The following is a 15,478-nucleotide window of genomic DNA, read 5'->3' on the forward strand; positions in this document are numbered from 1 at the left end:
AAGATCTTATCCAAAGACAGGATACAGTTGGATCTTTGTCATCAGGAAATTCTACCTGCTCAATATCTCCTGTAGCAAGATCTTCCAATGTTGGAATGTCAGAGAATATTTCCATAATACTCTTCCTATTCATGGTGAATGCTGTAAAAGAACCACCACGACAGCTAAGAAATAATGAGTATAATTGGAGAGGCTTTCTGTTCTTAGAACTCAGAGTTATACAAGCCTCTTTTCTACTACAAATTGTCTCTGAAGGAGAATGAAAACTCTCAACCTCTACTGGTGATCTAAATGTAACATTCTTGAAGCTCACCCTCTGGTCCGAAGTAAGTGCAGAATCAAAATGAGAGCTACTGATAAATGATTTCATGGAAGACTTAAGAGTCTTCTGTTCTAAAGTTAGAGCCACTAAGCAGTCTTTAATTGGGGATAAAATGTTATCTTGCATGTTCAGCTGAATTGTGGGCACAGCTGATGTCTCAGGCAGAATTTTTATAGCTGAAGCATTCGTCTCAGATATAGTCATCAACTTAGCTGGATTGGCACTTGTTTCAGTGTTCTGCACTGGAGTTTTCGAAATTGAAGGAATCGGTTGCATCAGCGGATGGAACACGGCCGGTGCCGGGTGAAATTGACTCATGTAGTCATCCATGGCTTTCCTAAGTTCTTTTTTATTATACATTTGTTCAAGAGTTCCAGCATTATTCTCAGGAATGCCTTTGGTTGAAACTACAGGCTGAATCTCAGACGACAAGCTCCCCGGACTGTTTTCCAATTCTTCCACAGCCTGCACCAGTTCATCCAATGGTGAGTGAGTTAAATCTGCCTGAGGATTACTAGCTCCATTTTTTATAGTTCTTTTTCTTTCTTGCATCAAGTTAGAATATTTTTTAGTTATGGCATTAGAAGCCAACATAGAGCATTTCACCGGCGTTGATAGTGATTTAAAGAACTGTTTTGATTGTCCACTAGAAGCCACTCCTTTGGACTTTTGATTTTTAGATTTTTTTAAATTCACATTATGTTCAAGATTTTTTTTGTGCTTTTTGCAAAAATCATATACGCCTCCTTACGAGGATGTGTATTTTTTGCTATAGATAATTCATCATCAGGTTCGGCTACAGGCAAATCTACAGTAGACAACAAAGGTAGCGCGGATACTTTCACCGCTGCTTCCAAAGGTAGCTTACGGATAATACCCTCAACACAAGGAACAGCAGCCTTTAAGCATTGGGTTGCCTTGTCAGCTGAACATGAGCCCGATTGCGAGTGCAAATGGTCACTTGTTAATTTGAGCATCGATAATATCTTTGGGATCTGGCTTGATAATAGTGCTGTAACTCTATCATCAGATGCCTGCCTCTGGGCCAATGAATCAGTGATTGACATTTGCCAAGAGGCCATACTTCCAAGGTTATTGATAATAGAATTTACCTTAGAATCTAGGACTTCAAATAATTTGGCAAGAGACATTATTGCAATATTCATTATTTCAAGTGTTATCATGGGGGCTTTCTTAGAAAGAGACCCCAAGATTACGGCAGTCGGCCTTCTTGGAGTCGGAGGGATGAAAGATATATAGGTTTCAGATTCTGAAATACTTTCATTCTGAAATAGTGCAGGAGATTTAGAAAGATTATGTGCATCTTCCTTGACCGAGAAGCATGTGTTCGATGAGTGTAGATCAATAACCGCGTCATCCACATCATTGATATCAGCTTTAGACTTATTTGGCAAGGATGCAATAATTCCAGTACGAGCATTTTGTAATATCATGGTGTCAGACCATGAGATATTACATGGTTGTTTACAGACCTTATTGCTAACATTTGAATCCAATTCAGTTGGTGAACTCATTAAAGGTTGTTGTACAACTGAGCATTCTTGATCAACAGAGAACGGCTGTGCCTCTACATTCGAGACACAAACGTTTGTTTATTCTGACATCTGCACCATAGGACTGGTGGTGCGCAATAGAGCAAACCCAAAGTCTCTGGGGTGTTAGAACGGGTCAGTTTCTTCCCTGGTTGTTTATCCAAATATGCACCCTTAGTAAAATGGCGAGAAGATTTTGGCGTTGTCAAAGGACTAGCCCTACTTGGAGAGTCACTGAGAGCACGTAGTCGTGCAGGGCATGGCATGTCCGTGCGCAAAGTGTAGATTTTAGTTCTTTTTTTAGTCATAACGTGGCAGAAGAAAAGCAAATGGTGAAAAATGAAATGCACAGGGGAACCTTGTGAAGCTATCATCCACAGTTTAACAATAATTTCAATAAAAACAGTCACTCCTAATTTATTAAGAGCAAAAGAAAAAAAAGAAAAAAATACATACAAACTTCAAAGTAGCATGTAGCACCAGGAGGCTAAATCAATTCAATCAAGGAAGTACCTCACCCTGCGAGCCGCGACGCCGCAGCGAAGCAGCAAAGCGCGACTTACAGGGGCTTCCACATGTGCGCACGTGCAGTGCGCGCGCGAGCACGATTATATAGGCACGCCCGCTGTGTATAAGGTGCAATGCCTAAACAAAATAGAAAAGGCGTATGAGAGTCTATATATACTGAATATCAATATATATAAATGCTTCCTTATAATGCTCTTCACCTTCTGGGGTTTGAAGTCCTTCGTTTCCCAAGTACAGCGCAACAATTCGTAGCAACAAAGTCCAAATCCAAATGAAGCTGAGAAGAGGTCCGCGGCCAAGCGGGACTTACAGGGGCTTCCAAGGGTGCGCGCCTATATCTATGATTTTCTGCATGAAATCCGGCTCCACTATCACGGCACCTCATTTTCTTTTAGGGTACTGTATCCCCAATACTACCACTGGGCTTCCTAGGCCTTAGAAGCTATACATGCTGCGAGGATCCAAACTGCAAGACCCAGTCTGTTCCACTGAGACTGCACTCCTCTCTCCTATTTCCTGACTAAAGCATGTTTGCTCATTAACTCGCAATTGTCTGTTTCTCCATCTAAACTCGTTTAAGCCCATAGACAAACTTCACTGGCTTCTCTGTCATCTTTTCAAATGTGTTCTGTATGGATTATGTTGCACCGTTCATTTTCCCAGGGTTAATCACATCCATTTGTAAAAGCAAGTTGAATATTTTTAAGTCAATAGTTAAAACTAGCTTACCTTCTCGGTGGAGGCTTCCCTCTCACAACACCTTCACCATTTTAGCCACATCACCCTAGGATATCAGTTCTGGAAACAGGTCCTTGGACGAAAGTGGCAAAGCTAAGAAGGGACTATTAATTTAGTTGGCCCTGACTACCGTGAAATGTACTGGACCATTGAAATGTGTGTATGAGGTTTTTATGTACTCGACTTGAGCTTGTAGACTAGACATAACTGCATCTAAGTCCTAGGTGCTTTTTGAACTACCTTCTACACAATCCCAATAAATAGAAAATCCTAGAACGAAAGATATGTAGTTGGGGCCTGATGTATAGTAGCATGGAGGGTGCTGGCACAGAGGCATCTGTTTATAGTTTGGGATATTAGGTGTTGCTTGAAACACCTATGGGCCAAAACTATTATTAGATTACAGATAGGGAGGAATGACCTATGAGCAGGGACACACAATCTACAGGTGCTGTTTGGTTATGTGCCTACGCATTGACTGCCCATGGCCATGCTAATCCCTATCACTGTTACCACTCATTCCTGCCTCTCCTCGCCCAAACCTCATCCTCAAGGGAACTCTTTAAGCTCACTTTAATCAAGCCTTCCCATCAAATTGTGTACTACCAGTGGGTTTTCAAAGCAGTCCTATGAGAGTTAATGACTGAAATGAGTTGTAAACACGCTGTGGGTGTAATAAAAACATCCTACCAGGCCTGCCTTTAGCCACTCGATATTTAAGTACTCTGCGTGTTCTTCACTGTAGTCTTGTTAAAAAGCCCAAACTAACCAGGGCCGGACAATCATCAGCTGTATGGAATGGATCATGTATGATGATCAGATGGATGAGGAATGCACAGTGAAAATATTTTTTCACTCTGTGCCCCTCCCCCCTATTATCACTGCTTCAAAATAGGGCAGAGCATTAAATGGAGATGTAAAATCATTACACATCCATTTAAACATACATGCCAACATTATTCATTCCATTCGGGAAACAATAGTCTAAATCCTGGTTTTAACGTTTCATTCTGGGACTTCTTGTTTATAACGTGGAAAACCAGGACTACAAGCCCCAGAATGCTAAGTTTAAACCAGGTCTGCATTAAAGTCTCAGGAATGAATTGGAGAATGTTGACATCTATGTTTAACGCATTGCCCTCATTTAAATTTAGGCAGTGAGCACTTTGAGTCGAGAGCTTTAGTAAAACACTGCAGTGGCCGGAAAAAAGACAGCAGCGTTTGACTCTTCCTTCTCTACTGTGTTTCAAAGTGTTGTTCCCTGTGGGATGTTTTCCCCCACTAGTCCAGGCCCTGCAACACTACTGTGCATTATTTGCATCAGGAACATCAAAATGGCTGTTGGAAAGCATTCCGCCTGCTAAAAGTCACCCAGAAGTGCGCAGTAAAAATCTGAATAATAGGCCACCATCCACTTTTGCCTATCTCATTGGTAACACAGGAGACCACTGCCAATACCTATCATTTCGCTGCCCAAAAAGCAAGGCTGATTTCAAAAGAAACACAGGGCTGTGTGAAAATCCGTTTTTCTTGTTTGTCAAATTTGCAAAAATCATGGCTCACAAACCACCCAAAAGACCCAACCTCCTTGGTGGGTGCTGAACATCATTCTACTTCAAGAATCCACATAAATATAATGTCCACAGAAGTACACTTATCAGAAGAAAATCCACATTGAAGATTGCTTGCTTGGAAAATGATGTTGAAAATGGGCGCAATACCGTTACTCACCTCTGTCAAAAGCTGGCGATTTCTAAAACCTGCCATGTTTAAAGTTGTCCATTGAACTCAAAGTATGCCAAAGAAAGACTTGCTATCAGAAGCCTACGAGGTGGATACAATTCAGAACTATATTTTAAAAAGGCTTGAATTAGGAAATTGGATGATGTATTTGTTAAAAATGTAATTTATATTTTAGGACAAGACAATTTCAGACATTGGGCCTGATCACGACTTTGGCGATAACCCTTAAATCCGGCGGTAGCGCTATTAACGCCGGATTTAAGGGTCCGCCAAATCAGGACTTTGGCGGATTTCGCCCCAGCTGTGAGCTGGGGGGAAATCCGTCAAAAATTTGCGCTATTACCGCCGGCGGGAAATCCTTCATATTGCATATTGGGGGGAGTGAGTAATAACAGGGGGACAGAGTGATTACATTGGCCCTCATTACGACCCTTGCGGAATTCGGAAAACGATGGCGGAAATGCAATACCGCCATCGAATAGCGCTCGGTGCGACTATGACCCGTCACCGCAAAGTACGAAGCCATTAGCGACACCGTAGTGAACGCCAACGCTAACTGCACCAAGCACGCGCGCGCGCGCCATGCCAAACCGTAAATACCACCATGGCGCAAGGGTACGCTAATTCCGACCCTAGCGGACATGTACCTAACGCCATCAAGCATGGCGGAATGTACCATTCCGCCATGGTGAGAAGTACGGCATCGCGAATCAACCGTAAACGGCCCCACTGAGTGCCTGTACACCGCTCCCTGGCCACAAAGTACAACTCCCCGTAGGTGCAATGAAGTCACAATGCAACCATTGAAATGTACAAGTCACCCATGCATGCCAACGAACAAAAGAAACACAACAGGGGCCAATGGGAGCTGCAGGGCACAGATGGCACGAATACAGAAGCCATCCCAATGGACATGACCACAGTCCCCCACCAAGAAACGCACGCAAACACAGGCACCTGTGACCAGCAACATTCCGAGAATCACATCATTCCACCAGTCCACCTGGCTGACCGGCATCTGTTACACAAAACCCAATCCCCCGCCCCTGAGCATGACAACATTCAAACTGTCATATTGCCAGCCCTCATCCCTGACCTCACGGGCTTCGTAGGCAAACGCGCCCAGTACAGTACCACGCAACTAAACTCCGAAGCTGGAACCCAATGCAGATCTCCTCACAATACATCGCCCCCCAAATAGGCATATGCCACATCACTTGCAAAGAAGAACGCTACACGGGCCAAATCAGAATAGAAATTTAATGAACATCAAAATCACCAAGCCCATACAGCCATCAGGCCATGAACTCCAAAACACTTTTCACCATTGTGGGCTGCATCCGCAAGAAATGACCAGCCACTACTTGTGTGACGCCCTGTTCCCTCATGGTACACAGAGCCACATTCACGTACGAAAAGGCAACATGGAAGCGCACAGAACCGCAGGGCCGTCCCAATGGGGAGGCACTAGTCCAGCTGAAAGGCCGAAATGTTGCTCCGAGCCACCAGTACTGCGTAAGGGCATGTGGCCCATTGGCGATCGTCCCATAAGATCGTAATGCTGCTCCACTGATTAACACGAAGCAGCAGGTGTCGGGAGTAAAACCCATCTGCAGGAGTGGCATACAGATGGCAGTGGCAAAAGGGGAGGAGATACCTGTCAACCAAAAGAAAAGAAAAAGAACAGAATGGCCATCAGAACTACATTCGAACAACTCACTTCAATGATCACACTAAATCCACAGCCATATGCATGCTAGCCCACTCCAAAGGATCATCACCACCCCAAAACCACTTGCGACTCATAACCATCTATATCGAGGTGCAAACACCATCACAAACGAGTGTACCTGTGCATGTGTCTGTCAAAACAGAATCCATCAGATGGGAATGTTAACGTGCATGGACACAAGTGTCTGAGGGCGCGTCGAGACAGGGAGGGCTCAACAAGGCCAGATAGACGATGGTCCCACTATGGCAGCCCTGCATCACATAGCGTAGGGGAGGCGGATAGATCCCAAGAAGCCCTGTACATGGCAAACTCTGTATCAAATCACCTGCCCATGCATCCATTCATCATTCCCTCATCCCGGGATTAAAACGCCTGAATATTTACTCACATAACATTAGAAATATCCATTGAGTCTGTGCGTTATGCAGCCTGCAAAATCCACAGTGCCCCAGCCCGTAATTCCAGTGTAGTGAAGTAACATGTATTTGGGAACGTCCGGCCTCATCGCCCACGTCGCTATTGCGCATCCCAAACTATTCATATCAATCATTGCATCCTCGCCATGGCCCCTGTCTCAAGGACATTGAACAATAGTACGTTATATTTGCAGTCAGACCTGTGGGCATTTCCTCGCCGCTAGCTGAAAACCGAAAGCGCCGCCCTTCGAATTCCTCATTTGCAACATCACGTCGAAGAGGCATCTGTGGCCGTTTGAAATCACCAATTATTCCATCGAGTGCGGCTGTGTGTGAAAATGGCAACTGCCTTCACCCACAAATGGGACGCCCCGCCCGTCGTTGCAACTCGGTACAGTGATGCATGAGGGCCCACCGTTACTCGAGTACTACGTTCCACTGACCCTTCACAAGTCTGTTCGCGACTGCACAGATAGTATGTGAAACAATGGGACCACAGCAGAATGAACATATCAACCAATCTTACACGGCCATCGGGTACAGATACATGATTGCAATAGCAAGATGCCATTCCCCGAATTGCAGCGTTGTGCGCGGGACGTGCTCGGCCAAAGGGGAGAGCAGTTTGCACAGGTGGAATTAATCACCACAGGTGGAGGCCATACAGCCTGAAAACACATAAATTGCACAGCCAGTCTCCTCCCACAACCACACCGAAATGCTACCGGCAGGACTCGCGATGTTGGCCCTGGGGGACCTGATAGCACTGCAAGTACTCCAACTCCAAGAAGAAGACGAACACCAACTACAACCGGCCGCACGGAGGAGACGCAGGAGGAGGAGGAGGCCAAGGCAGGGCCAGCAAGGGCCGCCAGCACAGCCACTACCACCACGCAGGCAGCCCGCAATCCCACGCCTCCGAGCACATCCGTTCAACCTCACTGCTGAGCAGATCCACACCCTCTACCGTCTGGACCGGGACACCATAGCCGCCATTGTGGACATGACACAGGCTGACCTTGTCAGCATGATAGATAGCCCAACCGCCATCACACCCCTACTGAAGGTGGTGTCTGTACTCCACTTCCTGGCCACAGGCACCTACCAGCACACAGTCGGACAGTTGCATGGCATTTCTCAGCCACTGTTCTCACGGACACTATTGCAAGTGCTCGATGCCCTCCTGCAGCACGCAGACGACTACATCTCTCTACCACGCTCGGAGCAGGAAATTACCAACACAAAAGTGGGATTCCATGCACTTGCCGGCATACCGGGTTGCATTGGTGCCATCGACTGCACCCATGTGGAATTGGTCGTCCCACATGCCATGGAGGCCCAGTACCGCAACCGAAAACAATTTCATTCTCTGAATGTACAAATGGTGTGTGACTCCAACAGGATCATTACACATTGTTGTGCCAGATTCCCTGGATCAACCCATGATTCTATGGTCTTGAGGAACTCTACAATACCACGCTACATGGAGCGACACGCAGGGAACAGATCCTGGCTACTCGGTGAGTCTCATTACATGCATGATAATGTGGGCTATGTGATTCGGCAATGACCTGGCAGGAAGGGGGGGGGTGTGCGTACGTAGCAATGGCATTCCACATCATACGTTTCTCGTCCACATACAGGTGATGCTGGATATCCACTGAAGAGATGGCTCCTCACACCAGTCCGGAACCCACGGGACCAGCATGAGGAGGACTACAACCATGCCCACTCACGTACCCGTGTAGTCATTGAACAGGCATTCGGCCTACTGAAGGGTCGTTTCTGCTGCCTCAGCAGGTCTGGCGGGGCACTCCTGTACCGCCATGAGAAGGTTGCAAAGATGGTCATGGCATGTGTCATGCTCCACAACATGTGCGTACGTAGAAATGTGCCCATGCCCCCTGACGCAGAACTGCAAGCACCTGAAGATGGTCATGATGAGGGTGGGGATGTGGCAGCACCTCATGGAGTCTGCGAGGCACCGGAGGGCCGTGACATTCGTCAGCATCTCATTGATGTATGCTTCTAGCACTCACGCCTGGTGGCTGATACATGGACACGGGACTCGTGGCACTGTGTGTGTCTGGGACATGCACAATATGGACTGTACGCCTATGATGGCCTAGTACACAAAGATCAATGTCCACACATCTCATTGGTTGATCGTGCACTGTTTATGGCATATGTGATATCATGTTGTACACCCTATCGACCCGCCACCCAAGTGAGCCCAACACACCCCCTCCACCCTCCTACCTCCCCCCCGAACACCAGTGTCCAAAGATGCTCATTGTCAGTGGCCAGTCGCTATTGCAAGCCCCCTCTGCGGGTATCAGGGGCACCCCTGCCTGTGGAGCGCAGGTTCCTCCCAGATCTACGTTGGGGGCTGCCCTGGACGGAACTTGCAACGGATGATGTCTCTGCCTGCTCACGTCCATGCATGTCCCTAAGGGTTTGCGAGAGCTCAGTGAGCACACGGCGCACTGCGGCAAGTTCGGCACATACGTCCTTGGACGTCGCATGCAGTTCCCCCCTCAGGCTCTCGGTGCATCTCTCCATTTGGACTCCCAGGCTCTCGGTGCTACTCTCCATTTGTGCCCTTAGTGTCTCTGTACCTCTCTCCATTTCTGCCCTAAGTGTCTCAGTTGATGTTTCTATGTCTGCCTTAGTGCCCCCACATTCATCGGCATGGTCCTTGAGGAGCGTGGCCAGTTGCTGCTGTTGCACGATTAACTGGTCGAGGGACTGTTGCCTCTGCTGGGCCATGGCCATTTGCGGGGGTGTCACAGAGGGGCTGTTGTCCTCATGTTGCCTTGCCACAGGGCTTGTGGGGGATGGCCAGTCGTCGTCTTGTGGGTGCCCATGCGTGGTATCCTCATGTTGTACGGGATGGGACAGACAGGGGGATTGGGACAGGTCATGGATGGATCTGACTTCGACATCCCCGTCTTCTGTGTCGGAGCATGCTGCCATCATTTTGCCACCAGAGGCAGTGCCTTCTGTGGCATTCGTTGGGGGGACCTGTGGTGGTGGTGTTGTGGGCATGCTGGCTGCTGGGGTGCCTGTTGATGTTCCCTCCTCTGTGCTGCCACCTGATTTGTGCTGCTGCCGTGTCTTGATGCGTGCAGCTGAGGTGGAGGGTCTTTGGCCGTTGGTCTTGGCCCTCTTTGCAGGTGTGCTGGTAGGGGTGTCCTGAAGCTCGTCGTTTGGATCGGACCCTGTGGTGGAGTAAAGGAGGGCGAGGGTTATTAATGGGTCTGTGGGAATTGGAATGGCATTGTATCACATGCATTGGGGTGGTACCTGAGGGTGATTTGGGTCGGGGCCTTGGAGGTGCTTTCATTTGTGTGTGGAGTGAGGGTGCAGTTGTTTGGCAGCCTGCAGTTAGGGTGTGCCTGCTGCACGTGTAGTGCGTGTTTTAGGGGTTTTTAATTATTTATGTATTTATTGTGGGTTTTAACGTGCGCTATCAGGCCGATGTGTGTGGACGTTCTCCTGGACATGTGTTTCTGTTGCACTATGTGGACGCATGGTACTTCACATGGATGGACTTTGTGGATTTGGCATTGTTTTATTTGGCCCACCTACCTGAATCTTCGGATGTCTGCACTCCTTTCTCCATCCCTCCGACTCCCTCTATGCTCTCCATTCCGATGGTGGAGGCACAGATTTCTTCCCAGGGGGTCAACTTGATGGGTGATTCAGGACCTCCCCCGGTGGCTGTGGCAATGTTGCGGTTGGCAGAGAGTATGCTGCGGACGCGTATCCACAGGTCGTCCCATCGCTTGCGGCATTGCTGTGGGGTGCGGGGTGCGGTCCCCACCGCACTTACCCGCTGTGCCACCAGAGCCCATATGGCCTTCTTGTTTGCAAGTGCCGTCCTGGTCATTTGCGTGCAGAAGACGACGGCAGCATTCTCCTGGAGGGTCTCTGTTAGCACGGTGAGTTCCTCACGGGAGAAGTGGACCTGCCGCTTGCGGTCGCACACTTTCTTCGCTACTTTTCCCATTTTTCTTGGTTTCGCTAGGGTGGATGACGGGTTGGGGTGTGTTTCAGGGTAGTGATTTTAGTGGTTGTGTGGTTTTAGTGGTTTTATAGGTGTACGGCGGGATGTTTCCCGTTCCGGGCCCATGTTTTAACTTCCGTTTCCGTATGTTTCCGGTCACCGTACTTTCCGGTAGGCGCACACTGCGGTGTCCGCTGTGATGGGTGGCGGTATTGCACCTAGGGCGCCGTACGGCGGCGGTGTGGGCCGTTTTGGGGTCATTTCCGCCATCGCGGACTTTGCACTTCCGCCATGCCGTGGTGCTCGTGCCCGATGGGTCGGAATGGGCCGCACTTTGCTCCTTCGTGCAATGGCGGAAACGCTATTTACGCTGTGGCGGTCCGGTCAGTCACTTTCCGCCAGGGTCGTAATGAGGGCCATTGTCTTTGGTTGAATTCATATCAAGTTTTATTTCTGTGTTGCATTTTTTCCTATCATTGCATTTTCTTGAACCCATACAAAGTATTCTCTGCTGCATTCTTCTTCCTATTCCTACTGCTAATTGATTAAAGAGATTGTTGATATTGTCATATTACCCATTGCTGATCATTGCATAAATATTCATAAGTGTGACATTCAGATATTATCCATATTTATAAAAGTGTGATATATATATTGTTCAATTCTTCAAATAAATCTTTTAATTTGCAAAGCAAACCTTCTTCTTGGTTCAGTGAGATCGGGGGGGATTCAAAGAGAGGGGCGTTATATAAGGGTACATCATCCAGAATTAAAAGAACTTTTGGCATAAAAATATATAAATAAGGGTTTCCATTGGGCATCCCATACTAGGCATTGACTTAGTTGGAGTGCTGGTTTGAAATCACTTACATCCCCATGAATGCATGTAGTTTTCTGCTGGAGGAGCAACCATTACCTTTTGTTTTTGCAGCCATAGTGACTGTCGTGGGACACTGTCCTTGTGTGAAACGAGTTCCCTAATTTGAGGTTTTCTAGAGAAGACGGCTGTGTACAAGGCTTCCAAGCATGCTCTTGAGGAATGCCTGTGGGTTTTAATGCAGGGCTAAGGAAAACCCCAACAAAGTTTATTTTCTTGTTTGTGCTTTGCTGACATCTACACCATCCTGCTCTTGCATGCCGTAATCTTTTACTGCAGGCGCTCAAGTTTTTAATGTTCAGGTAAGGGTAGAATAGTCTGTGCTCCAGTATCAACTCTTGTCTTCAGGCCTTTTATACTTTCAATGTTACCGTAATTTGTGAGCATCCATGGAAACATTCCCCCTTCCATTCTGAGAGTTGTAGTACTGGATATGGGGAAATCGGGAAATGCATGTCCCAGAATGCAAAATAAAAAAAAGACTGGACTTGCATCTCCCAGAACCAAAATGTAATGAGGCATATAGGATTGTGAGATTAACATACCAACAATTTTCAGCAGATCTGTCTTTCTTGGTTGATGCTCTAGCTATTTGAGGAAACATCAAGGTACAGATGAAACCCACCCTAGAACTCCTATGTTTTGTGTGTTGCACACACTCATTTTGCATTCTCTTGTTTGCCGAAAAATGTACCATAGATTTTGCTTGAAAAATTCACCACTTGCATTATTTGTACCAGCCAGCAATAGAAACAATTGCCGCTTATATGCTTTTTTCATTGGCTACAGTGCCGTTCAGAGTTGCCTATTGTGCAGAGAAAACCATTGTGCTGGATTTGGCCTGATTATCAGATGTGAATGGACAGCTCTCAATATCAGGGAACTAATAATTGACTCCTATTCACTCCTGCAAAGCACAGTCTGACCAAAAGTACTAAATCATATTCACAGAGAACTCACAACAATTCGGATTACTTTATTTTGTTTTTTTCAGAATATGTAAGCTGAGTGCCTGCATTCCATGTGGCAGCTGCATGTTAGCTGCATGTTGCCTGGGTCCAGGCTCAGCTAGCTGAGTTAAACATGCTCATACTTCTTTGCATCACCTGTTGTGCAGGGGGATTGATAGAGTTTACTTATGACCCCATAGAAGGACTGGGGTGAGAGTTCACCTCGAAAAACTCAAGCGCTTCTGTAGTATTGGCATACATGTCAGCATTCCAGAGTCTATTCGGGAAATGAATATCCTGTCTACTTTGCATTATGTTTCTCTTGTAGTCTTGAATTTTCCCATTGTAGATTCAGGTCTACAAGTCCCAGAATGCACAGTGAAAACAAGCCTGGATTAGCAACTGCAAAATTGAATGAGCCATGTGAACATATATTTACTGATTAACAGACATCTATGTCCATCTGACATCACTTTGCCAGAATTAGGCTTTATTGTACACACCACTGTTATTATGTCCTTTTGTGCCATTTTTTCAATTGAACCAAAGCTAAAACTCACAGGAAGTATTAGCTTGACAAATGTAAAGCCAACTACTAGAATGTTCATATCAGTGGGACCTGGAGTCATCTGGTCACACTGCTCAAAGCTATTTGGAATTGGCAAACAGCTCATATGTCATGTTACATGTCCTCTATAGAGCACTCATCTGCCATTGGTGTGGCCTCAAGATACTTTGACAAGTCTGTGTATGTCAGTTTGCACAGTTCTGGGGTTCGGAAGGATTGTATGTAGCCTGACTTTGCAAGATAAATATCATTCACTAAGGTATGGCACAGTGATAAACATTTGACATGTTTATGTTTTGAAGATAGGAACATTGCACACACAATGCTATTGCTTTTATTTAGATATAGCCGCCTATCCCTTATTGGTATCTGTCAGCATGCTAGTACTCATATTGATTTATGTTGTGTGGTTGGGTGTGTCAGCTGCTAGTGCCTGACTTAATTGTATTGTGCGTCTATTTACATCTGAGTCGTGGTGCGGTTAGTAGAACCTGGCAATTAATTACAGAATCTGGGCCAGAATATATGTCATAGCATAGTCATTTGAGAAAGCATTACATAGTATAAAATAGTTTATCATGGCATATCATGGCATACTAAGGCACAGTAAGGAAAAACATGATGTGATAGATTTTGACATCAATGTATGAGCAATGACATTGTAACAGCATAACATTGCATGCAGAGTGGCATGACACTTCAAAAACAAAGTGGTCTAACCATTGTTGGTATATCTCAGAATACTAATTCTGCGGTGCATGGTTGCAGTGTGGTGTGTAATTACAATATGGTAATCAGTGCATGTCTTCTTGCTCTGTATTGTGACACCATGCTAGGCCAAATGTTGCCGCAGTTAAGCGTATCAATGAGTAGTGGGGGTTGTCATAACGGGGCCTCTGGCCAGTTGATTACGAATTGCATTTTCAAAATTCACACTTGCAAATAACGTATGCTTATATCGTAGTCTGAACTAGCAGAACTGTGCATCGTATTTTACCATTATTATAGTCTCAATGTGATGTTAGTGGGAACACCCTCAGAGTACCTAAGTGCTGAGTGTTGGAGGTCATGCAGGAATATTAGGAGGAGTGTGTGCATATGGCCAAATAAGATTTAGCAGGACTGGCCAGGTTCTAGTAGAGAGCCACCCATGCAGTCAGGCTGGTGGATGGGTGCTGAGAGGAGTCAGGAGATGGTGTGAGTGCTAGAGACTCACTATGTGTTCAGCGTGCCTGAATTTGTCATAGGTCTTTACTGCATTCTGATGTTAGAGGTGTTGAGGCGTAGCCTACGGTAAGTAGGTGGACAATTATGTGATCTACACGACCACATTTTTTCATAGTCCTTCCTGTATTCTGCTGTGTGCAGGTAGCCATGCCTGCGGCCAGTGACTACCAGAGTTATATGCCTATATAACCTTTGCGGGCTTTTATTTTTAAACAAGACGTTAAACAACATCTGGTTCTGTAGCGATGATCGCTTTATCAGTGTAACTCATTATTTTTGCCTGCTAGCTTTCATGACCACCTGTGCCTCTTCCTCAGGCAGTAATGAGATAACACTGGTTGGTAGACAGTCATCTAGTGAGGCAGGTGTAGAACTCCTATTCCGGATAAGTGAAAGTGACAATAAGCAACATATAAAGATATTGTGTAATTTTAGGACTTTGCAACCCTCATCCATTGCTTACAGGTGCCTATCAATTAGCAGCTTTTCTCAGCTGGGTAAATAGTAGCCCCTGTTTAGTTGTGGCTATTAGTGGTTCTAAAGCACCACCTATAAACTGAAACTATTGTATTAAGAGTACAGGTATAAGGGAGATAACATTTGAGGAGGGGAATACAACTTGTGGGTTTTTAGTTATTTACCAACCCCTTGACTGCCTATACACATGCTAATCCCTATGACCATTCCCAGCCACCACTACTCCTCCCAGCACAAAACACATCCTCCTGAGATCTCTAAGTTAGCTTTATCAAGAAGTAACAACAAATGTTGCCCTTTCTGTGCTATTTCTAAGCATTCTATTGAGAGCGAATGGT

At 46.1% G+C, this 15,478-nt stretch overlaps 1 protein-coding gene across 2 annotated transcripts in view; it reads right to left on the reverse strand.

The window, feature by feature from the left end:
• The window catches only part of PCSK1 (proprotein convertase subtilisin/kexin type 1), a 286,141-nt gene that overhangs the window by 133,097 nt on the left and 137,566 nt on the right, over positions 1–15,478 (reverse strand). The window lies entirely within an intron of this gene.

This window comes from Ambystoma mexicanum, chromosome 6p (assembly GCF_040938575.1).
Source record: "Ambystoma mexicanum isolate Mex_15411 chromosome 6p, UKY_AmexF1_1, whole genome shotgun sequence".
NCBI lineage: Eukaryota > Metazoa > Chordata > Amphibia > Caudata > Ambystomatidae > Ambystoma > Ambystoma mexicanum.